Source organism: Nyctereutes procyonoides, unplaced genomic scaffold, assembly GCF_905146905.1.
Source record: "Nyctereutes procyonoides isolate TBG_1078 unplaced genomic scaffold, NYPRO_anot_genome, whole genome shotgun sequence".
Lineage (NCBI taxonomy): Eukaryota > Metazoa > Chordata > Mammalia > Carnivora > Canidae > Nyctereutes > Nyctereutes procyonoides.
Genome location: NW_026575145.1, coordinates 3,423,211 through 3,450,246, shown reverse-complemented (window position 1 = coordinate 3,450,246; position 27,036 = coordinate 3,423,211). Strand labels below are relative to the sequence as shown.

General features: G+C 35.9%; 1 pseudogene; it reads right to left on the bottom strand.

Moving 5' to 3' along the window:
* Positions 1 to 2,902: 2,902 nt before the first annotated feature.
* LOC129499367 (vasculin-like) overlaps positions 2,903 to 27,036 on the bottom strand; it is a 58,418-nt pseudogene continuing 34,284 nt past the window's right edge.

The following is a 27,036-nucleotide window of genomic DNA, read 5'->3' as shown; positions in this document are numbered from 1 at the left end:
TTTGGTTTTTTTTTTTGATGTTTTCCACTACCCTGTTTTCCAGTAAAAACAATGTGTTCATTTTTAAGGGTTGGGATGAAAGGATGCTTCTTGATCTATTTAAAAGCTAATAAAAGAGTTACAAATCTCTATGTAAGTGTCAAGTTTTTGTTTTTGTTTTTTTTGGGAATTGAAATTCTTTCAAATAACACAATTGATATTCTTTTTCCTAAGGTTTGATCCTTTGGAACTCAATTGTCAGTTTTTCTAAAAGGAAAATACTACAGAAACAATGTTTCAGTCTGGGATAAACAATCACATACCTTCTGATTTGGTGGTTAAAATATTTGCTAATAAATAAAATACTTGCTAATAAAACTTGCTAATGAGTCTGAATCTTGATTGTTCAGCTCTTCCTCTGAGTCTCAGAGGTAGCCCTGTAACCTCCCTTCAAAACTCCCACCCTCTTATTTTGTAGGATTTTTCCTTTTTTTCTTTTTCCTCACTAGCCTGAGTTGATTCTATTGCTTGCGACTTAAATATTTTAATCATGTGTTCTAAGTGGTTGCACTGTTTCTTTATTATAACAGGCAATGGAAGATGGCTACCCCTGGGAAAAGCACAAATCTTATAATTTTACTCCGAAAGTATTAATGACTCCTTCAAAAGAGTTTCATTAACATTAAAATAAATGTTAGCAAAAAAAATCGAGTGATTCCTATCAGCAGTTATGTCCACTTCCACATATAATATTTCATTTGACTTTATATTAGTTTACTAAGGCTACCTAACAAATTACCTCAAACTAGGTGGCTTTAAGTAACAAAAGATTATTCTCTAACAGTTCTGGAGGCCAAAATTCCAAAATCAAGGTGTTGACAAGGTTGGCTCCATCTGAAGTCTCTGAAGGAGAATGTGTTTCATGCCTCTTTCCTAGCTTCTGGTGCCTGCTGGCAAGTCTTTGAACTTCTTGGCTAGTAGCTGCATAACTTCATTCTCTTCCTTAGTTTTCACATGGGCTTCCCTTCTGTGTCTCTGTATCTTCTCCATTTCTGTCTCATATAAAGATACTTGCCATTGGATTTAGGGCCTACTCTAAATTCAGGATAATCTCACATCTTGAGATTCTTAATTAAATCTGCAAAGACACTATTGTAAAAGAAGATCCCATTAAGAGGTACTGGGTGTTAGGACATATCTTTTTGGGATTGCTATTTAGCCCATTAGATCTTTCAGTAGTCTGTGAGATGGGTGACAATGTTATTCCCTTTTCACACATGCGTAAACAGAGGCTGAAATCACATATCCAGCACAGTAGAAAAGCAGGACACCAACCAAAACCTCATTCTAAGACTAGTGCTTTTTCTTCTATGTCACAGCCTCTCTTGACATATTACTTTTGGCTTACATAATCATTTCATCTTTTTTTTTTTTAGATTTTTTTTATTTGAGAGAGAGAGAGAGAGAGAGAACGCTCACGCACATATGCACACAGGGTGAAAGAATCAGACTCCCCACTAAGCAAGGAGCATGACATGGGGCTTGATCCTAGTACCCTGGGATCATGGCCTGAGCTGAAGGCAGATGCTTAACTGACTGAGCCACCCAGGAGCCCTTCATTTTATCTTTTAAATAGAAAATAACACATAGTTTAACATTGTTCATAGGTTTGACAAAGTTGTATATTTTATCAGCATCATGTTTCGTTTCCTTGATATTAAATGATTCTTGTTAACAAGCTATTCCTAACAAAATCCCTCAGCTTTTCAGAGAGCAAAGGAATTTAAGAGAGAAACCAAATATATTTTTCCTCATCATCCTCAGCCATTATTTTTTTACTCATGATTTTAATCTTCTGTTTATATTGCTATACTTCTGCTTATTCTCATCCCACTTCCAGATCCCTGGGGTTTGGCTAGTGATGAGCACTTCTGAAGAATCCCAGGGAAGGCATGCTGACTCTGTCTACAACCCCCTTTTCTTGGCACTCTATGTAAATAATCAAGGATGCACCTGTTCCATTACAGATATGGGAATAAGACCATGACGCATGTTTGAGTTTTGGTTTTTAAAAGCATCTATTTTGTAGACTGGTCATGTTGAGGTCAGACCACAGAGAGTACAAGGTAACGTGAATAAACTTGCTGCAAGATATGCCACATGGCAGTAATTTGCCTGAGTGACCTAAGAAGCCTTGTCTATTTCCCATGTTTTTCTAAGATTTGGAATATTCTACAATCTCACAAAATTCAAATATCCAATTCACATTGAATCATTTACAGAAGTTCAGAATATATAGGAAGGTTGTAATAATTTGATTTTATAAAACAATTCTTGACTTAAAAAAAGGCTTGCATTCCTGTATTACTGAACTTTTGCCTTATATTAATTTGATTTTATTGCTTAGAAGGGGTTACAAAGTAAACAATATGTGGGTAAAAAGACTAATCTAAAAAATTTGAGCATTAAATTTTTTTTTCAAATTAAATACCTATTCACATACACATTCTAGTTTCACAAAAATAATTCTTCCTTGAAATCAGTTCCACATTTTTCAAGAAGTCCTAAAGTCCAGGTTTTGATGTCCTTCTCTTCTCAAATTTGATTAGCAATTAGTTTGTATTCTATGATTTAATTTTTTTTTACAAAATTTTTGTACATTAATTTTTTGTACATTATAGTTTTGAGTGCTTATCTCATATCTTATCACCAGACTATCCCGAACGTGGTACTTGTCTTGGTGTCTGCAAGTAATAGCCAAACATACCAAATATTGAGCTATGACTGATACACGTACAAACTACAATTATTTTAAGCCCAGAACTGATAGCACCATATTTCCTACTATATTACATGATATTTTATTGCAGGTTTGCTGAACAGTGTATCAGACACTGTTCCAGATGCCTTCTATATATTCACATCAGTTTGTAGAAAATTTGAAGACAATGGTTTGTTGGGAAATCATAGCAGCATTGTTATTGTTTTGAGGAATGTAATTTTCATCAGAGTTTTGGTTGATAGCCCTTTCTGGAGGATTTAATTCCTATTATGCAAAGTCAGGATCAACCTGACTTTCATCTTCACTTTCCTCTTCTAACCCTGTCCCCTTTCAGTGTTTTCAAGAATTCACATTTTTTATCAGTGCCCATTCAAATCAGTTTGGATAGATGAGGCCTGTTGATTAATTTTGTCAACAAGTGCAGAATTTGAGTGATTATACTCCTTTATTAAATTTTTTGTACTAACATTCTTGGCAGCTGATTCAAAAGTATTAGAATTGTCAATATCATAGGTGGACTTAGGAGTGAAAGAAATCCCAGCTTTAGTTTCTTTAGTTTGGCTTTTCCATAATGAGCTTTCGTAAGAAAAGCAGCACATTTAGGGACTAAGACTTTATACCACTTGAACCAGCCTTGTTCTTAATTGGCTATAACTAAAAATTTTCTACTCCTGGGAATCCAGATATCTGCCAGTCTTTATTATTTTTTAACAGATATCTGCCAGTCTTTATTATTTTTTAATTATTATTTTAAAGATTTAATTATTTTAGAGAGTGCATGTGTATGAGTGGGGGGAGAGGCAGAGGGAGAGAATCTTCAACCAGACTCCCCACTGAGCATGGAGCCTGATATGGGGCTCAGTCCCACAACCCATAAAATTATGACCTGAGCTGAACCCGGGAGTCAGTTGCTTAACTGACTGAGCCATCCAGGTGCCCCTCTGCCAGTCTTTTATATCATCTTCCTCAATGATCAGCATTCTTAATACTCTAGGTATAGGTTTTAGAGGCTATTCTAAGAAAGAAGCTTAAAAGACTCTTGGTTGAGTATTTGGGTGTTTGGGCATGTAGCCCTATATACCTTAGCTAATGATGTTTAGTTTAATTGTTTCTCATATGCAGGAGTTAAGGATATATACGATCTTCAGCCTCAATCTGTTTGCATTCTCACTTATCTCCCCTTAGCACTCTTCATTCCCACCCCTGGTTTTATTGCTAGGGACATTATTTTTGTGGAGTTGTTTTTTTTCCAGAATGGAAAGTACTGCTGTAAGAATAGGAATTTCTACCATAGTATCTGTCATGGACTGAATGTTTGTGTCCCCCACAAATTCATATGTTTTAAAGTTCTAATTCCCAGTGTGATGGTATTTGGAGATGAGGGCTTTGGGGAAGTAATTAGGTTTACCTGAGGTCTTAAGAGATGGGTCCTCATGATGGCATTAGTGTCCTTAGAAGAGACCAGCAAGCTTGCTCTCTCTCTCCTTTCTATGTTAGGACACAGAAAAAAGATGGCCATCTGTAAGGCAAGAAGAGAGCTCTTACCAGGAACCTAACCATACTGATATCTTGATCTTGGACTTCATAGCCTCCAGAACTGTGAGAAATGTCTGTTGTTTAAGCCATGCAGTCTATGGAATTTTCCTATAGCATTTTGAGCAGACTAAGTATATGCCTTTTAATAATTTATATTTTCAATGCAATTTATCTCCTGTATACACTATCCAATTTTTCTTACCTTACAGTGTTAACTCCATTAGAATGCCCAATACCAGAGTCAAAAATATTTCAAAAATTTTGTTATCTATTATTTTACATTAGAAGAACTTTCTGTCTATGTAAAGTTTTCATAATGCTTCTCAAAATTCAATTATGATTTTTGATGGTAGAGAAGAAAAATTGAAGTTATGCTGTGCCATTTTGGGTTAATTAGTCTTTGATTCAGTAAAGAGCAGTCTTCAATATCTCATGGCAAATCCTAAATACAATAGGACTGCACAGAAATGTGCTAGAATTTTTCTCTGAAATTGTGTTTTCTAGTTTGTTTTTTAAACTTTGGTTTTTTTTGAAATGATACCCAGGTTTTCACATCTGAAGGAAAAACATTTTAAATCATCAATGGAGGCATGTAGCTACCTTGGCACTACCATGCTCCTGTGAAATGGCAATATCTTAAATATATTTACACTTTTAATGTATTCATTTAGAAAAGTTTTCCCACTGTGACATGGAACAAGCTTACATCAGAAATTCCTATAGCTTTAAATAAAGATAAAAATATCTGTCATGAAACTTCAGCAATATTTAAACGGTAATTTGAAACTGTTTAAAGTTCTTAGCATATGGATCAAAAATATCTTATAGCTCTCTGAAGAATACCAGTGAAAGGGGAGAAGGCAAAAATTCCACCAACTTAAATTCCTTACCATTTATAATGTTTTGAACCTAAATATGGAAGAAATGTCTGAATCTTTAAAAAATTAAAATTTTGCTATTTTATTTTTATAAGGATCATATCAAAATTATCCAAAACTTAGTTTTTAAAAATTAATTTTCCACTCTTATTATAATAAATTTTGGGGTTAAAAATATTCAAAATGATTATATTCTAAAAAAGGGTCACCTCAAATATCTGGAAACTTTTATTCAAAATCTAGATGATGTTCTTTGTATGTGAATGGAGTCTGAGTAATTCCTTTCTAACCAGGGATGCCCTGGCCTCGGTGCTGCTATGCTTAGTCCTAGGACCTGGTTTTCAGTGCTGTTTTTTCCCTTCCCATAATCAGTCTCAGTTCCCAAATGGCTCCCACTTGATTCATGGTGTTCTGGGCCACATTTCACAAGAGCCTCTAGACTTTGGTTTTGAACACACTGAATTTGAGCTCATACAGTATATCCAACTGAAGATGTCCAGAAGACTGTGCCAGGTGAGGCCTTCTAAGAAGCAGTTACCAAGACAGAATTTGAAGTGTAAGAGATTTGTTAGGAAAATATCTTTGAGAAATAAGCAGGGAGGGATCAGGAGTCAACATGGAACCAGCGAATGCAGGTGTAACACCTGTGAAAGGTGTGAAAGGCAAAGATGAGGGTTGGATAAGAATTGCTTCAGGCTACTGTGAAGTTCTGAGTAAGTCTTGGCCAGGCCATTGGGAACCCCAGAGCAGAGACTGTCCTTCAGGGTCCTGTGTTGAGCAGGTACTCCCAGTTCCAGTGTACCCTCTGTTTGGTCATCAATAGGGAGCAGCCAGCAAGACAACGCCTCTGCGTAGGTATGAATGCTATGGTAGATCCTGAAGATAGAGGCTGTCAGTGAAATACATTATTTTTGGCAGGTTGCTACTTGAAGGAGAATCTGAGTAGCATTCCTTCATGGTCAGCACAAAGGCATGTGGAACTTGGTTTAAAAATATGGGAAGGTTGTCTTCTAAATAGTTGATGGAGCATTCCTTTATGAAGGAAACATTTTGGTTTGCAAAAAATAATGAACCAATCAATGTAAACAGCATCTGCAGAAGCCCAAGTAATACAACTGATGGTTAAGATGGTCTGCATGAGGAAAACCCTTTTATGATTTAGTTAACAAATATTTACTGAGCACCTAGGTCATTTCAGATATTGTGAAGACAGAGCAGCCATAAAAACAGACCATAATCCCTTTCTTCATGAGGTTTACATTATAGTGGGTAAAAGATAATAAATGAGCAAGTTATCAGATCATAAGAAAGTGACAAGCACTATGGGTAAAAATAAAGCAAGGAAGGAGCATAACTAATTGGGAAGTGAAGGGTTGCTATTATAAAAACGGTGTCTGGGAAGTTTTTACTGAGCTGACAATTGAGCAGAAGCTCAAGGAGGCAGGGGGAGTAAGCCATTTAGATAACTGGGGGAAGATCATTCTAGGCAGAGGGAAAAAAGGATCTGGGGCAGGAGTGGTCCAGAACTGCAAGGAAAATTTTGTTTGAACAAGGCAGGAGTTGGTAGGAGAGAAATCTGAGAGTTACTAGGGGGACCAGGTCAAGTATAACACATTGTAAGGATTTTGGCTTTTCTGCCAAGTGTTATGGGAAGCTATTTGAGGATTCTGAGCAGAGGAGTGACATGAACTGACACCCTTTCAAAGGATCTCTCTGGTTGCTATGTTGAAAATGGGCAGTAGAAGGGCAAAGTATAAGTACAGAGACCAATTAGGATGTTATTGCAATAATCCAGGTGAGAAAATGGGAGGAATTAATTTTTTTTTCTGAGACAAAAGGGGGCAGATATGGAAGGGGGAAAGGAGAGTATAAAGAGAAGATATAAGGAGACGTGGCCAATGAAGGTTTCCCATTTGGGGTGGATAAGGGACATTTTAAGAAGATGAATGTCAAATATGATCTTTGAAATTGTTGCCATGTTTCTGTTTCTGCTTCAGATGTCTAGTCAAGGCTCTTTACTCACAAATGTATTGTTGGAGAGTGTTTGTCTATCTATAACTTTTTTTATTCAACAAAGGGACTGGGTCTGGGTTTTACAATTGTGTTGGCATATAGAACAGTGGATAGTAATGGTAGCAAGAACTTGAAATCAAATATAATTAGGAGAATGGAAGCCCTGGGAGTTGGCAGAAATCTTGAGGAAGGTCTCAAAGTGGAATTTGAACAAATCTTACCTCATAGCAGGAAGCTTGACTCCAGCTGACTTCTGACTTAAGGCAAAGCTAGAGATTTAATTTTTTTGAGCTACCCCATATAGAGATGATGAATAATAGAGGACTTCTTGGTGGGAGAATATCAGAGAAAATAGTCTGTACTTTAGTAATTATTCCAGATAGAAGAGAGAGATAGTAGATTTAGTAATGACAATGAAAGACTGAGATGTTAGATAAGAACCAGTGTTACCTGTTGTGACCATGTCTGCTGTTTTCTCACCCAAATCCATGTTTCCATTTCTTATTTACAAACCATTTAAAATTTTTTTTAAAAAGATCTTGTTTATTTATTTGAGAGAGAGAGAGAGAGAGAGAGAGAGAGAGAGAGAGAGAGCATGAGTGGGAGGGAGGAGGAACAGGGAGAGGGAGAAGTACACACCCAATGGAGCAAGGAGTTCAGTGGGGGACTCTGTTCCCAGACCCCAAGATCATGACCTGAGTTGAAGGCAGACACGTAACTGACTGAGCCACCCATGTGCCTCTACAAACCCTGATTTTTATTACATGGCTAGAATATTGTATTCCCTATCCTCCCTATATAGCAAGGCTTGGCTCAGTTCTTGCCAATAGGTGTATGTAGAAGAAGTTGGATGGAAGTTGTTGACAGAATGAGAAGATGCTCTGAAAGTGTACAGGCAGCTGAGATGAATCCTTTTTGTTTACCCTTTTTTCTTTTGTCTCCAGGAAGTTGGAAATACAATGATGGCTGGAGCTTCAGCAGTCATTTTAGACTATGGAATGCCCTTGAGGATGGGTAATAATTGCTGGAATGATGGAAGAAAATAGTAAGAATCTTAGGCTTCTTATTTCCAGAATTCTTTTATATGAAACAAAAATAAATGATTTTTCTTATTTAAGCCACGGCTAATTTAGGTTTTTTGTTTACGGCAATATAATTGCCATGTAATCCTGGCAGCCACCATTTATGGAGCCCTATTATATCTAAGGAACAGTGCTAAGAACTTTATACTATTAGCTCGATTAATCATCACAGTAATCCTGTGACATAGGTGCTATTATTTTTTCAGAATTAATAGATGAGGAAAATGAGACTTAGAAGGGTCATGTCAATTACCTGAGATCACCTAGCTAGTGTGTAGTTTCAAACTTATTTGTTTGACTTTAAAGTTTAGGTATTATTTACTCCAACATAGTGTCAGATGGGGATAAAACTTAATTGAAGTTCTGAGAGTCTTATTTGAAACTACTGTGTTTCTCTAAACTTAGCACTTTATCATTGACCAACTATACTTCTCTGGCCTGTCTTCTTTCACACATGGTTTTGACAAATCCCCATCCCACCTAAGACCTTATTCCACTGCAGCTATGCTACAGCCCAGCATGATGTTTAAATCCTGCCAGAATCTGCTTTGTACAGTTCTCTATGATAGCAATCCCGAGGCAGGGTGAGAGCTGTGTTCTCAGAGGGCATGTCTTTGTTCAAAATCGAAAGGAGGTAGCAGCTGGCCTAAAATTATGACTGGCAACTGGTCTCAGGCTTATTATGGTTGCCCTGATGCTTTCTCAGATTCACTGAAATGTTTTTCCTCTGAGAACAAAGCTTCCAGAAACTCAAAACACCTGTATTAACTGGTGACCTAAAAGGAGCACTTACCTGCTAACTTCCTGGCTGATTTTCAAGTAGCTTGGCAGGACCTTCCTGCTGTTACTAGGCTTCTATAAGAATTAATTATTCTGGATAGCTAGGCCAATTTCAACAGAAACTACCTCATTTTAAAAATCTGTCTTTTGAAATTTTCTAATAACCATTAAGAGCCCATTAGCAAAATTGTAAGGAAAATAAGAAAGTAAGACTAGTAAAGGCATTATCCCAATCACCCCTACTGAAGATACAGCAGCATGCCTTAATTTATGTCAATGTTTTTGTTTTATAATTATTTTAGGTGACAGAGATGAAAGAGCTTAAAATATTTTTATTCATGTGTGTGATTGGGAGTAGAGTATGAGAGAGCAAGTTTGAATGGAAAGGATTATTTAAATATTTTATTCAAAATTATGGGAATAGCTACCATTTACTGAATGCCTTTTAAGTGTCAGATGCCACATGAAGTACTTCTCTCATTTAATACAATCTCCTCTCCAGTCCCTATGATGTAGAGCACAGTTTGTAAATATGATGATGTTCAGAGATATTGAGTGACTTGCCAAAGGTCACACAGTGGGAATTTATATAGAGATCTATCTGTGTCCAAAGTATATGCTTTTTCTGTTTTATTATTCTATGGTGAAAAGCATTCAGTGTTATGGGATATTTTAAACAGAGATTTGCTTTATAGAACAACTTAAGCGATACAGAAAACTCAAGTGCTGCTTATAAACAGCCCTCAATGTCTAGTTTGAAGTTTTTAGATCCCATATTCTTTTCTTTCCTGCAGCTATCCTTTGACCATTTTATATATACTAGAAGAAATAATGCAGTTAATTAATTCTGTTCATTATTAACTGCCTTGGCAAAAGTTTTGATGAAGGAGGAGATGGAAATGAACTTTATTATTTTTCAATTTCATTTAATGGTACATTACCATGATTTCTTGAGTTGATTTTAGTTTTTTTTTAAAAAAAATCTCAAAATTGTTCTCATTTAGCAAGTGAATACAGTATTGTTTTTAGAAATAAGAAAACTAAATTATATTTGCCTATAATAGATTATAACTACTCTAATAGTCACATAAAGAAATAATGTAAATCCTTAGAGCAACCAGCTTCATTTGTTACTTTAAGGAAGACCAAAAGCTACAAAATAGTAGTCATGGCTCTGCAAGACCTTAATGTGGTAGGGTCTCAACTGAGCGGCATATTGGTGTACTTGATAGACTCTCTGGCTATGTATACAGTTGGTGCTTAAACTCCTTACAGTAGCTGTAAGATTTTATCACTGTTAGCAGTAACTAACATCATGCAGTATACTATAAAGTTTCTGCTTAAAGGAAATTTAACATTTGCTAAATTTTACATGAAAGCAATGCAATGTTGACTATTTTAGTAGCCAATGAAATATACAATATATACGCTTATCATCTACTCTCTGTGGAAATTTTGAATCACAGATGAATATTATTATTTAATTTCCATTTTATATATCTTTCTAGCTAATGATGTTTGGAGAAATTAATAAGTAACTTGAGTTTCTCTCTTTACATTTGAATAAAATATTTTTCAGATTCCTTTATGGGTTGTATACTGACTACAAGTTAATACTAACTTTTAGGAAATGGTACAATAAATTGATTATTCAATGTGTGTGGGTCATTTGTTTCTTTGGCAACACATAAAGAGAAAGTATTAAATATTTACAAAGTGATTGAAAAGATTAAATAATCTAACTACTAATTTGGTGCTGATAGTATTTATGGGTGAATGTGTAGGAAAAGGAGAGTTTATATATAGACTCAGACTCTGGCTTATCTGTTCTCAACTCATCCAATAGCTTTTCTAGAGTTGGGGTATAAGCAGGAAACATGAACTTCCATTGCAAAAGGAAAGTTTGCATCAGGAGCTTTCCTCATCCCTTCTCTCCAGGGTTTGTTTTTATTTGTTTGTTTCTTTGTTTATAAATATTTTATTTATTTATTCATGAGAGACAGAGACAGAGAGAGAGAGGCAGAGACACAGGCAGAGGGAGAATCAGGCTCCATGCAGGAAGCCTGATTGATGTGGGACTCGATTCTGGGACTCTGGGATCACACCCTGGGCCAAAGGCGGATGCTCAATGGCTGAGCTACCCAGGCGTCCCTCTCCAGGGTTTAGAACTAGAAATTACCAGGGTAACTTCAGTCAAGTTCCAGTGACAAAGACAGGAAATAGAACAAAGAAATAAAATGGCCTCTAACAGTCCTAATCAAGCAAGCCTAACACAAAGGACCAAATGCAAAAGAGCACTGGTTTTCAGTGTGTGTGTGTGTGTGTGTGTGTGTGTGTGTCCAAAACCAGTTACTCTAGCATGGTGGTTCTCAAACTTTGCCATACATAAGAATCTCCTGGAGGGATAGTAAGCACAGATGTTTGGGGCCCACATCCAGTTTCTGATTCAATAAGTCTAAAGTGGTGTCTAAGAATTTTTATTTTCAACCAGTTTCTAGGTGATGCTACTGCTATTGGTTCAGGGACTGCACTTTGAAAATCATTGCACCCACCACACAGATAAGCTCCATATAAGGGGGTTTCTGCGAACCCAGAGTGCTATGACTATGTGGGGGATTATGGGGCTTTGGCAGGAAGCCAGCCCAGAAGGGGCATTGCTGGAGCAGTGGACAGCTTCTTCTGAACTCGACCTGATATCTTTTGTAGCTGTACTATGAGGCAGTGAAAAGCAGTAGTGGCAGACTTGTACCTTTACCTTTTAATCTCTCTTTACCTGAAGTTTGAAAGCAGGACTGACTAGAGTAGCCACACTATTCTGAATCATTCCTGGAAGTTTTGAATATTCTCATTGCCCAGCTTGTAATAAGCATTTTAGAAAATGTGCCTACTTTTATTTCTATTATCTTAGTTTATAAAAGTGAACTTATACAATATATCTGCATATTTTCATTACTACTAAAACATTTTTACTTTATTATTCATTATTACTTTATTATATCACTAAAACATATTTATTTTATTATTCAATAAAGTACTTATTCACTTTACAAAATCATATTTTCATAATACTAAACCATAGGTAGGGTGACTATTAAATGTGTTGAATAGAAAATGAGGATGTTCTGAGAAATTGAAGGTTTTTCCCCCAACCCTTGCTCCGTCCTGAAATGTGACTTTTTTGCATTGCATGTCCAGGAGATGGCAGGAAGTTTAATGTTTCAAGTTTCCAAAAAGTAATAATAAGTAAGAAGTCAAAACAGGGAAATGAAGTGAAGCAGAGTGCCCCACCCCCCAGACACCGATTTGCTATTTGTTTTTTTCTTTTCTTTTTTTCTTTTCCATTGAAGAAAAACATGTCTTGTGGGCATAGAGTGAATGGGAGTGTACATTCCAGGGTTGGGGAGGCTAGTAATGGGAGTATATCAGGCATGCCACCCATTTATGTATACTTTGATGTCACTGGCTTAGTAAATCATTCTTTATATATGTCATACCTGGTACCATATGTTAGAACAAATTAGTTTATGCATATTAAAATTCTTTCCTAGGTTTATACATCTATCTAAATAGAAATATAATGTAAAAAGTTTACTTGATAGACTACAAATTGCTACAGACTTTCAACCTTTGTCTTTTTTCTTCCTCTTTACTTGCTGAACCAGTTTACTCTTCCCATTATTTTTTCTCTTAGATTTACTTCATTTTATAGTAAGATGTTCACTCAGTTAACAGTATGGTGTCTTTCTTATATATTTTTTATCTATTTATACCTATCTGCTTTAGTTATCTACTCTGAGAGCAAAAATGACTTTTTCCTCTAGAAAACTGAATGCTTCTCTTTAACTTTCACATAGCTTTAATTTTATCCACTTATTATTAGTCTCTGTGGATTTTGTCTCATGACAGAAACAACACAGAAGCATTTTTGGCATGGTTTTCTTCATTGATATGACATAGTATTCAACAATATAAAAAAAGTGTTCATTCAGCATTTAGTAGATTAACTTTGTTTTAGTGACTACCAGCAAAAGTTCTACACAACTACATAATTTAAATAAATTTTTGGAATGGAAATCTTTGAAAATGTTGATCTTATCAAAGTTCTTATAAGATTACAGAAACTTTACAAGGCATGACATATTAAAGTCTCAACAAAGATTTTGTCCTAACATGTTTCTAAAAACCTTTATAGGCTTCAGTTCTGCCCATATACATATTCTGATGGGAACAGAATCAAGCAAGGAACCATAAGACTCTTTATTTGTGTTATATCACCACAAAGGTGGAACAGTTTAGTGGATCTGTGAAATGTTGATTTTTCTAATTAATTCATTTTATGAAAGGCCAGAGAGTTTAAAAAGAGGAAAACAATTGCTTTGCGTTTCTGGGTTAGGTTAGTTCGCACTACCTGTGGTCTTTGGAAATTTAGGTTTAGAATAAAAGAAGTAATATAATTAATTTATAATTCTTATAAGAGAACATCAAGATACTGCTACTCACATTTTCCACTAATCTCTCTGTAACTCAGAGGCTCATACTGAGAAGTGCAGGGTAGCTACACTTCCCTGCAGAGCCATCCCTTCCACATTTCATATCCCTTCCTCATACTTGTAGGATTGCTTGTCCCTGCCTAGTAGGAACAGCTTCAAGCTGGACCTCCAGATAGAAAACTCCAACAGGGTTTAATTATGTAGGTAAACTGCTTTGCTTGATTGTGCACCTGGAAAATTTAAGAAGAAGAAGAACTTAAAATTTAATTAAATGTAGGACAGAGGCATTATCATTTCCCAACAGCTTACAACTGAACCTGAGCTAGAGTAAGTTTCTTGTTCCTTTATGTCACCGAACAAAGTCAGAAAATTACTTAAAGCCCTAAAAAGATTTTTGGGTAGGGGAAGGTGATCACACACACAGTGGGCAAATTCTGCTCCTGTTTATGCTAATTTACTTTACAATCTTCAACTTCCTATGGGAGAATATGGTTCAAAGAAACAGAAGAAACATGGAGGAAGCGAGTAACTATAGTTGCAGAGGAAGGGATAGAGGAGCTTTTGGTGGAGACATGACATCGAAGCTGGATCTTGAAGAGTAAGTTCTTCAGTAGAGAAGATGCTTCAGGCAGAGGGCACAACTTGCACAAGAGTAGAAATCAACATGGCTGTGTGGTGACTGCTGTGTGCGTATGTGCACACATGTAGCTAGGGGGCAAGAGGTAGAGCTGGAAAGGTAGGCAGGGCATGGAATAAGAAAGGTCTCTTCCAAGTTGCAAGGCAACTTGGATGCTGATCTAGGCCTATGATTACAGACAGTGCTCCAAAAGCCTTTTCAGGGCTTTGGGACTCATCCTCATTTCAGCCAGGATTAATTTACACATTTTATAAATTTGGGTTCTTCTTGGTCTCTAGATTAAACAAAGTATCCTACAGCTATCTTATTCAGCCTCGATGGTTATGTTTTTCTTGCCATTTTTGGTATAGCCTTTTCATTTTTTGGCATGTAGCCTTTAAAACTATAGGCCATTGTATTAGCTAGTCTATGAATTGCATGAACTACCATATTTATTTTGCTTGCTTCACTCCCTGCTCTCCTCCTGAAGATAATTTACAATTTAATAGCCAGGATAATGTCATGTAAAGGCTCTAGTCCTGTTGGCCTATTTTCCCTTTTAGGTTTGCATGCTGTAGAGTTTTGAATTTTTCTCTGAACTTTCAAATTCCTATCTTACTACATTCTAGACTTATATCAAGCCATCTAACTCACCTTTTTTTTTTTTCCTGGTTATTGTAAGCCTCCAGGTGACAGGAACCTTCCCTTGAATCCTAAGATTCCCATTACTTTTGCTTCACTAACCAATTCTTTTTTGGTCTTAAGTCCCAAGGTGTTTATTTAACCTTCTTAGTGCCCAAATTATGAAGACCTGTGTGTCATAAGCTTTGTTTGAACAAAATGACAGACAAGAATTAATTGAGGTCCTTAGTATGACTGTGTCTATTTTGTGACCTGTCTTAGTAGCACATTCTAGAGGTGACTCGGGAATGTTACAATTTCATAATACTTTTCATTTCTTTCCTACCACAAATTTGTACCAAAATGTTTATCTTCATTAATTTACTTCTACTGCACTTACCTTCTACCCACATAGAGAGTCCTTTATTTTATTTTAATTTTTTTTATTATTTTTTTATTGGAGTTCAATTTGCCAGCATATAGCATAACACCCAGGGCTCATCCCACCAAGTGCCCCCCTCATTGCCCATCAGCCAGTCACCCCAACCCCCACCCACTTCCCCTTCCACTACCCCTTGTTAATTTCCCAGAGTTAGGTGTCTCTCATGTTTTGTCACCCTCACTGATATTTTCACTCATTTTTTTTCTCCTTTGCCTTTATTCCCTTTCACTAATTTTTATATTCCCCAAATGATTGAAACCATATAATGTTTGTCCTTTTCCGATTGACTTATTTCATAATAAGTATTTCATAATACCCTAGAGGTCCCTCCATGCTGAAGCAAATAGCGGGTAGTTGTCATTTCTAATGGCTGAGTAATATTCTATTGTATTCATAGACCACAGCTTCTTTTTTTTAAAAATAAATTTATTTTTTATTGGTGTTCAATTTACCAAGATACAGAATAACACCCAGTGCTCATTTTGTCAAGTGCCCTCCCCAGAGTCCATCACCCATTCACCCCCACCCCCCGCCCTCCTCCCCTTCCACCACCCCTAGTTCATTTCCCAGAGTTAGGAGTCTTTATGTTCTGTCTCCCTCTCTGATATTTCCCACACATTTCTTCTCCCTTTCCTTATATTCCCTTTCACTATTATTTATATTCCCCAAATGAATGAGAACATACAATGTTTGTCCTTCTCTGATTGACTTACTTCACTCAGCATAATACCCTCCAGTTCCATCCAGGTCGAAGCAAATGGTGGGTATTTGTCATTTCTGATGGCTGAGTAATATTCCATTGTATACATAAACCACATCTTCTTGATCCATTCATCTTTCGATGGACACCAAGGCTCCTTCCACAGTTTGGCTATTGTGGCCATTGCAGCTAGAAACATCGGGGTGCAGGTGTCCCGGCATTTCATTGCATCTGTATCTTTGGGGTAAATCCCCAACAGTGCAATTGCTGGGTCGTAGGGCAGGTCTATTTTTAACTCTTTGAGGAACCTCCACACAGTTTTCCAGAGTGGCTGCACCAGTTCACATTCCCACCAACAGTGTAAGAGGGTTCCCTTTTCTCCTCATTCTCTCCAATATTTGTGGTCTCCTGCCTTGTTAATTTCCCCCATTCTCACTGGTGTGAGGTGGTATCTCATTGTGGTTTTGATTTGTATTTCCCTGATGGCAAGTGATGCAGAGCATTTTCTCATGTGCATGTTGGCCATGTCTATGTCTTCCTCTGTGAGATTTCTCTTCATGTCTTTTGCCCATTTCATGATTGGATTGTTTGTTTCTTTGGCGTTGAGTTGAATAAGTTCTTTATAGATCTTGGATACTAACCCTTTATCTGATATGTCATTTGCAAATATCTTCTCCCATTCTGTAGGTTGTCTTTGAGTTTTGTTGACTGTATCCTTTGCTGTGCAAAAGCTTCTTATCTTGATGAAGTCCCAATAGTTCATTTTTGCTTGTGTTTCTTTTGCCTTCGTGGATGTATCTTGCAAGAAGTTACTGTGGCTGAGTTCAAAAAGGGTGTTGCCTGTGTTCTCCTCTAGGATTTTGGTGGAATCTTGTCTCACATTTAGATCTTTCATCCATTTTGAGTTTATCTTTGTGTACGGTGAAAGAGAGTGGTCTAGTTTCATTCTTCTGCATGTGGATGTCCAATTTTCCCAGCACCATTTATTGAAGAGACTGTCTTTTTCCAGTGGATAGTGTTTCCTCCTTTGTCGAATATTAGTTGACCATAAAGTTGAGGGTCCACTTCTGGATTCACTATTCTGTTCCATTGATCTATGTGTCTGTTTTTGTGCCAGGACCACACTGTCTTGATGACCACAGCTTGGTAGTACAACCTGAAATCTGACATTGTGATGCCCCCAGCTATGGGTTTCTCTTTTGATATTCCCCTGGCTATTCGGGGTCTTTTCTGATTCCACACAAATCTTAAGATGATTTGTTCCAACTAGAGAGTCCTTTAAAAAAAATAGGGTAGTTGCTCTTATTGTTACAACTGAAATTAAGCTTATCCAGCAACTATCAATAATACCTACATGATCATGGTTATTATTGATATTATATATTTAAGCTTGATGTTAATTCAGTTCAATATAGTTTATTTTTAGGGTTCTACATAGTTACATGGTTATGTTAACATCATACATTGCATTTCTGATCTTTAAATTTTTTTTTTTTGTATTGTAATGGTTGAACATCTGCTTGCCAGTTAGGCTTTCTAGCAGGCTGATGAGAGAGACATGTTGGGCAGATAGAACTTTCATCATTTCTCAGTAACACTCAGAATAATTGTGTACTCTATGTGCAGTGGTAACCATTCATGATGTGTAAGCCAAGAGATTTCTTTTAAGAGTAGCAGAGAATATGAGGAAGAAAAAGTGGAAAAGTGTGATAACCTTGCAGTCATTGGGGATTTAGCAAGTTGGCACACAATAAAACTTGAATAATCTTTCCCCTCATAGATCACAATTTGAGGATATTATCAGATTAAGATACATAATTGTACTCATCATTGTAAAACAAAGATCATAGTGAATGTATTTGGAGAGAAATGAAAAGAATTAAATGTGGTATTGTTTAACTTTTTCTGGATAATAATGCACAGTTTGCTTTTGATGTTATGAATGGATTCTATTAGGTTGGTTCTGTAACTACAGATGACCATTAATTGTTATTTAATTTACAGGGAGCCTGAAAACTCAATTTATTTAAGCAAGTGAAATGATGTAAATTTTTCATGGTAGATCATTAGTTCAGTATTCTAGTTTTATGCTTTTGAGGATCATGACAAGTTTACCTTTAGAGATAGGTGTCATCTCAATAGATTTCATTCTTCTCTGTGAATCTACTTTTCCACTTTGTTAATGGTTCTAATGTTAATGCTCACACGGACAGAGTGTTATTATTTCATTAGCATTATTTCAATGCTATTGATTTTGTTTTACACAGTGGTTTTGGTTCTTTTGCTTATCACTTCTTGATAATATTGGTTCATTCCCAGTGCTGTTTGGGGAACAGAATGAGGAAGGTTTGTAACAAAGACTGATGCTAAAATATTTAGTAATTAAATGATGTCTTTGGCTAATGCCATCCATGCTACAGCTTTTCTTATTTCAATACTTGTTTTTCTTGATAACTATGATCATAGAAATGAGATATTGACCTCTTTATTTTGGAAGATAAGAGAATGTTACATTATTGGAGGTGGAATTGAAACATGGTTACCTTAGGTGTGAGATTTATAGTGTGTATATCCCCTGGATTATAGGCAGTCAAAAGGTTATCTACTATAAAAACTGCTTAAGATTATAAGTAGTTCTACTGAAAGTTAAGTTAATGGATTTTTTTGGGGGTAAGTTTTATATAGAACCCAGAATTTGAGTACCTGAAGCTTAGAAAGGAGAAGGAAAAAAGACAAAAAGAAGGCTAAAAGCTTTTGTTGTGCGTACCAGAAATCAAATGTAAATTTAAAAGATACTTACATAATAAAAAGTCTCTTTTAAAAACCAGTTATAAAACAAAAGACATTATCTCAAATCTCTTGCTTTTTGATATTTCAGTCTAATAAAACTACATTGAAACTTCTGATACAGATTCAGTTTGCATGGACAAGATCAGGAGCACTCTTCAGGCTAGTATGGGACGGGGCTTCCACCTAGTTCCCAGGTTTTGTTTATATCTCTTAAATCATATTCCAGTGACTTTTGAATGCTAGAATTCCTCTAGTTCAGCTTTTCTGTGTTTTATATATATATATACTTTAATAGAACCTGCTTTATTCACTAAGGTGAATGGATGGAAACCTTCCATAAGAGGTGAACCCTGTAATGTTTGTCATCTGGTAAAAGCATGACAAAGCTTTCTGATGGTACTAAAGAGAAATACATGAATAAAAATACAACTACTGCTTGAGCTTTTCCTGCAGATGGCACTGGTGTTACTTAGATAAGAAACATTTTGTGTTCAGCAGCTTTTAGTTCATTGTGCACAATGGAAAGGCTCATATGTACTAGGAAATTAAGTAAATGTCTTGCAGTAAGTAGTCACTTATCTGTGCATGATTGAACCCCAGCATAGCTCAACTGGTCATTTTGGAGGTCTACTTTTCAATTAATGCATCACATGACAAAATCCGATAGAGTACTCTTTTTGACCAGGGAAGGGGTCTACTACTAAAAGCACATTTCAAACTTCAGGCCCATCCTCCCAGTTGCATCTACATGAAAAATCCAGCCTTGTCTGAAAATGCATAAATAACAAGGAGTTTAGAGGGAGGTTATATGATTTTTTTAAGTAAAGAATCCTAGGAGATTTATTCTGAAAATGTTAAGAAATTCAACAAAGACTTATTGAACGCTTATTTGAGGCAACGATTGTACCAGACTGTTATAGAGAGTTCAAAACTAAGTATAACATGCATCTTCTCAGGTCTCTCCAGCTAATTGCAAAAATAGACATTTGCATAAATATGTGAGGTATAAATGTGTAGGTCCATTCAGGCCATTATAATAAAATACCACTGATGGGTAGCTTATAAAGAACAGAAATTTATTTCTCATAGTTCTGGAGGCTGGAAGTCTGAGGTTAAGCTGTCATTATGGTCAGGTGAGGGTTCTCTTCTAGGTCACAGACTTCTTGTTATATCCTAATGTAGTAGAATGGGCTAAGGGTCTCTTGGGAGCCCCCTTTATAAAGCACCAATCCCATTCTTGAAGATTCCACTCTTACGACTTAAGCATGTCCCAAAGGCTCCACTCCTAATTCCACTCTCTTTGAAGGTTAGGATTTCAACATATGAATTTTATAGGTACACAAACATTCAGGCCGTAGCATACAAATTAGTTTTATAAGTGCAATAGGAATAGGGAAGGAAAGAGTAAGGAAGGAATGTTGAAGTGGACCTGAGGTGGACCATGAAAGGAGGACCTGCCTTCAGCTAAATGTGAAATGGGAAGGAGCAAAATAGAATTCCCAGTGAGAGAACTGTAACAGCAAAGCAGTGAGCAAAGCAGATTTAGAGAATGGTGTTCTTTTTGTATTTATTGATTTATTCAAGGACTGATATTTTCTATGCTCTGTATTAGGTGCTCTAAAACCTAACTGTATGCCACTTTTGTCTCAGTTAAGGCTTCTATAACAAATATACCATAGACTCGGTGACTTAAACAATAAACATTTATATCTCACAGTTCTGGAGGCTGGGAAGTCCACAGTCAAGGTGTTGGCAGATCCCATGTCTGGTGAGAACCTGCCTGCTGGTTTGCAGATCTTCTCATTATATCCTCATAGTTGACATCAGAGAGAAAAGAAGAAAGCTTTTTTATATTTTTTCTTATAAGAACACTACCTTTAGGGGATCCCTGGGTGGCTCAGTGGTTTAGCACCTGCCTTGGCCCAGGGCGTGATCCTGGAGTCCCGGGATCAAGTCCCGCGTCGGGCTCCCGGCATGGAGCCTCCTTCTCCCTCTGCCTGTGTCTCTGCCTCTCTCGCTCTCTCTCTGTCTATCATGAATAAATAAATAATTTTTTTTTTAAAAAAGAACACTACCTTTATTGATAAGAGCTTCTCCCTCATGAGCTAATTATCTCCAAAAAGCCTTACCTCTAAATACCATCATAGTGAGAATTAGGCTTCAATATATGAATTCTGGGGGGACACAAACATTTAGTCTGTAGAGACGTTTTAGTTCAGTCTCTTGGGTTATTTGAATTCTCTGTGCCTTTGTTTTCCTCATCAGTAAAATGGGGTAAGAGTATTTACCTGAAAGGGTTTCTGAGGGTATTAAGTGAGCAAACACATATATAGTACCTAGCCATAGTAATAAATATTGCTTTAATCATAAAAATAAATGTTAGATGTTATTATGAATATTTGTGTTTTATGCTAGTGATTCTCTAAGAAGAATTCTAATTCTCTCAGAAAACTTAGAATTAAGTATCCTTACAATTTTACATATAAGAAAATTTAGGCTTAGAAAAATTAATTAACTTGCTAAAGATAATACAGGGTACTTTCTTTAAAAATGGAAGTATAACTGACAGTTTAAAATTGTATATATTTAAGGTGTATAATTTGATGATTTGATATACATATACAGTGTATTTGAAATAGTCACTATAATCAAGCTAATTAACATGTCCATTGGTACAAGCTGCATTTGAAACAAGGCTAAACCTATCCTTTTTTCTTCTTCACCATTTACTTTTTCATAATTAAGTTGATTGTAATCAGTCTCAGTGGTGAGTGGATGGCAAGAAGCTACAGTAGGATTTAGAGATTGTAGAGACTCAGAGTTGAGGCTTCTAATGCTTGGTTGAGGGTTTAAACTTTGTTATGCAATGGAAAATAATTTATGGGCTATCATGGACATTGCCTGTCTCCCTTGGAAATAATGAAAGCCAGTTGAAGTCTTCAGAAATCAATTAAGTGAGGTTGAAGGGTAATTTGAGAAAAAATTATTCCAATTCCAAATGTTCAACAGCCATTCCTTTATCAGTTGGGGTTCTGGTCTAGGTGAATGTTCTTAAGATATCAGGCTGGTTTTATCCAGGGATATAGTCAAGAGATCTGAACATGAGAGAATATTTAACTTTTAGTTAGAGGCTGAGGTAAAAGATTAATCTGAGTGGTTAGGGGAGAACCAGGAGATATTTTGAGAGCCATCGATTCAGATAATAGGAAATGTTCAGCAAAGAACAAAGTGTTGACTTCTGTAAGTGATTGAGCAAGCAAAAGACCTGACATGATTAGACTTCCTGAATAAGCGAACATCTGTAACAGTTGGCAGAACAGATTTAGTCCCGTGTTGGGGTTTCAAACTGATGGGTGAAGTAAAGGGAGATTGAGAACAGGAAGTGCGGACAAGTATAGATTAGACTGATAAGAACAAAGTTTGGAGATAACAGAAAGATAGTTGTAATTTAAGAGAGAAGCATTATTACCCAAGGGGAAGTATTATCACTGAGGATTTTCCTTTATTAGAGAGAAGGGAGAATGGTAGTAATTCAGGGGATAACATAGCAAAAGAGACTAAAAAGGGACAGCTGGAGAAGGAGAAGAGCAAACAATCGGTTATTTTTGGATGAGTATGAACATGATGGTCACAAGAGCATCAGAGGAGTGATGAGTAATGTCAAGTGCAGAAGAGAAATCAACTAAGGTATCAGTGGAGGAAAAAAAACAGAAGCTGTGTGGAGAAACTTCTTTTGAAGAGCTTGAGGTGCCTAGTTCTGAAAAGAGATGAAGCCTGAGAGGTGATGGGTTTTTTGTTTGTTTTTATTTTTAAGGATAGGAATGTGTATATAGTTTTAAAGGAAGATGCCAATAAAACTGAAGCCAGAGGAAGAGATTAAATGATGAAGTAAGATCAGAGAGATGATAATAGAGAATCAGGGAAGGTTTAGTCATCCAGTGCAATGAAGATTGGAAAAGAGAAGAGGGACATGGATATGTTTATGAACAAAGGTAGAATATTGAAGGAGCTTTTTTTTTTCTTCACAGAGGAAATCGAGTGACCAGGGGCTATGAAATACACTCTGAATTCTTATATATAACACATTAAACCCTGACTGATTCCCTAGCTTTCATCTCCTGCTCCTTTCAGATGCAACACACCATCTAGAACTCTTACCATGCTATTTATATACTGTGTTTTTACATGTGATGCTCCCTCTATTAGAAAGTTCTTCAGATAATTTAACACCACTTCAACAGTTCTTCAGATGCCTCTGCTGTTCAAGCAGAATTTAATGTCTCTCTTGCCTCTTGAGCTCTATAAAACTCTCCCAAACAGACTTTATTAGATTGTCAGCACCTTAGGAACAGGGACCATTTTCCAGTTACCTTATTGTTTCTAGCTGCTGGCACACAGTAGTTGCTCAATCAATATTTGTTGAATTTAATATATTTTCCAAACAACACATTTGTGTGTTTTTAAAAGTATTTTGTTAGCAGTTGGAGATGATTCCAATATATATACTTCCAATTTATAAAGCTAAACTAGAGGCAGATTTGATTTTAAAACTGGTGGAAATGGTAATTTACTGGCTAAATCACTTTTAGGTGCATACTGTCTTCGTTTGACTCGTGTAGCTGCCATTTTGTGTGGATCATGGGACATTAAGTGGTGTTAAATTATCAAGGGCAGAATTTAATTTCTGAATCTAAAACTTAGGCTTGCCAGAACTATATTCAATAGATACCTATCAAACAGCTAGTAGATTTTATTAAATAAATAGATGTGCATACTCTTTATGGGTAGACTGTCTTTTTTTAGGAAGTCATTTTACATCCCTCTGTCTCATTTACTTCTCTCTCAGTGAAGTGATTCCATTAGTTAACTTATTTTCTACAATATAGTTCAGAATTGATCAGGTTACATTTGATTAGTAATTTTTACTTACAGAAGAAAAGTACTATATAAATAATTATTCAGCCAAGGGAAAAGTTCTTAGTCATGTGCTCGCCTTTCCAGTGGATGACTACACCTGGATAATGCCTGCATGAATCATCTTTGTATGCAGTCCTTTAATAAATAATATAACAGGTGTTTTTGTTTTGATTTAAATTAATATGCATGTATTTTCTCTGTGCTTTAAATGATCAGTTCTCTCTTCTCTCTTATTTAGATCACTTTAGATGCTTCCATCTCCCTTCTTCCATAGTTTGTTCTACTTCTCATTTCAGTCCAAGATATTACTTCCTGATCTTTGTATTTCCTTCCTCAGCTCATAGAGTTTCTCACCACCTGGAGTGCAAACACTGTCAACATGTATTGATGGCTTTCATATTATGTGTTGACATTGCTACTACTCAGGAGTGGGGATGTGGTCAAAAAGACAGATATGACTGTTTATCTTTTCCAGAGTATATTGCTGTGATAAGAAACATTCACAGGAGACTTTTCTGTTCTTGTTCTCAAGGTAACTTTGGTGTGTACACCTCACTTTTTTTCCCCAAACATATACTTTTGCTAAGTTTCTGAAAGCTTTGCTTGATATCATATCCTAGTGTTTTGCTTCTGTGAGTTTTACTTAGCAGGAATGCAAAGAAATAGTGGTGTTGACATTATCTATCTTATTTAGAATATTTTATCCAGGTCCCAATCTACTGTGTAATTTAATTTAATTTAATTTAATTTTTTTTTGTAATTTAATTTTAAATAATAAGTTGAATACAAATGGAAATAGTGTCCTGTCTTACAAAATATTTCCTGGAGCCCCTTTCTTGAGATTGCTGTGACTATAAAAGTACACTATTACAGAAACATAACCTTATGTACCACTCCATGTTTGAATGTGCATTGGGAGGGCAGGATCCAAGATAAAATGCAGTCACATTGTATTTTAAGTTTTTTAACCATAAAAAATTGTGTCTGTAATGTGATTTTATATAAAGATTGTACCATGATATTAAATAAAATTGATTTATTAATTAATATATATATATAAATACAATTACTGTTGTATTCAGACCATAGACATCATGAGCAAAGAAAAATGGATTAAATTGACTAAGAATGAATAAAGTAGGAAAAAGTAGCATAGAATTAGAGGAAAATAAAGGAGAATCTGTTTACAATCTTTAGTTGAAATAATTATAAGACACACCATAATATTTAGCAGAATAAATAAATATAATCATATTGAAGTTTTAAAACTTGTTTAAATTAGACACTATAAAGTCAAGACAAGCACTACTGAAAAAAACGTTTACAACTTCTTTATCTCTTCACTTTCTCATTCTTCCAGCAAACATTTATTGAACCTACAATATGTGCCAGATGCTGTTTTAGGCCTTGGGGATCTAACAGTGAACAAAGCAGATAAAAAAATCTTCTGCCATCACAGAGTTTACAGTGGATCATATTCAAAATATATAAAGAACTCCTCCAAACAACACAGCACAAAAACACAACAGGAAAATGAGCAGAGGAAATGAGTAGGTAATTCAAAGATAAAGTGCATAGAACCAATGAACATTGCATGTCCTAGAACCTCATTGTACCTCTTAAGTACAAATTAAAACAATGAGATAGTAAATGTTCCTCAGAAAATTGTAAACAATTAAGAAAGATTGAAAATCCAATGGCAGTGGTGTTGGGCATAGGATAGTTTCAAGCATTTTGGTATTCAGGTAAGTTAGTAGTCCTTTCAGGAAACAATCTAGAACCTTCCACGCAACACCTCCCAAGTATGTATCTACTATGTACTGAATATTAGTGTGTCTACAAAATTCATATCTTGAGACTTTTGCTTCTAATGTGATGATATTAGGAAATAGGGACTTATGGAAGTAATTAGGATTAGATGAAGTCATGAGGGTGGATCCTTTCAAAGAGAGACATGAGGGAGCTTACTTTCTTTGTCTCTGCTATATGAGGTCACGGTAAGAAACATGCTCTCTGCAAGCCATGAAGAAAACTCTCACCAGAACCTCACAAGATAGCACCCTGATCTCAGACTTCCAGCCTCCAGAATTGTGGCAGAATAAATTTCTCTTCTTTAAGCCACTAGTCTATAGTATTTTGTTATGGCAGTTTGGGCTAATATAATATCCTAGGAAAAAAAAATAGTGTATAGTCATGTTCATTGAGTTTTGTGGCATTTTTTCCAATGGTAAAAAATGGAAGATGAACAACCAGAAAACAATGAACAAAATGACAGTAAATACATACCTATCAATAATTACTTTAAATGTAAATGGTTTAAATACTCTAACAAAAAGACATAGGGTGGCTAAATGGCTAAAAAACAAGACTCATTATATACTGGTGACAAGAAACTGAAGACCTAAAGACAAATGTAGACTGAAATTGAGGGAATGGAAAAAGGTATTTCATGCACATGGCTGTGAAAAAAAGCTGGTGGAGCAATACTCATATCAGACAAAATAGACTTTAAATATATATTTTTTTAATTTTTATTTATTTATGATAGTCACACAGAGAGAGAGAGAGAGAGAGAGAGGCAGAGACACAGGCAGAGGGAGAAGCAGGCTCCATGCACCGGGAGCCCGACGTGGGACTCGATCCCGGGTCTCCAGGATCGCGCCCTGGGCCAAAGGCAGGCGCTAAACCGCTGCGCCACCCAGGGATCCCCAAAATAGACTTTAAAACAAAGACTGTAACAAAACAAAGAAGGGTATTACCTAATGATAAAAGGATAAATTCAAGAAGATATAGCATTCATAAATATTTATTCACCCATTACAGGAGCACCTAAATATATAAAGTAAATATTGATAGACACAAATTGACAGTAATATTAAAAATGGAGGATGGGTGAGGGAAGATGAATAGATGGACCACAAAGAATTTCTGTGACAGTGAGAATACTGTGTATGATATTAAAGTAGATACATGCCTTCATATATTTGTCCAAACCCATAGAATGTGCAGCACCAAAGAGTAAACTCTAATGTAAACTATGAAATTATGTGGCAGGGTAAATTAATTATAACACATATACCATTCTGCTGCAGAATGTTGATAATAGGGGACACTATGCATGTGTAGGGGAAGTGAGTGTAAGGAATATCTCTGTGCCTTCTGCTCAATGTCATTATGAACCTAAAACTGCTGCAAAAAAATCAAGTCTTTAAAAAAACAGGAGAGAATAAAACAAAACAAACAAAACAAAATGGAGGTAACTCAAATATCCATAGTGGGTGGATTTGTTAAAAGAGAATAAAATAACACTGAACTGTTATAGCAGATCTCTATTACTGACATGAAAAGATTATTAAGAAAATAGTTAAGGAAAAAATATCATTGGTGTATAATTCTATTTATGTAAAATA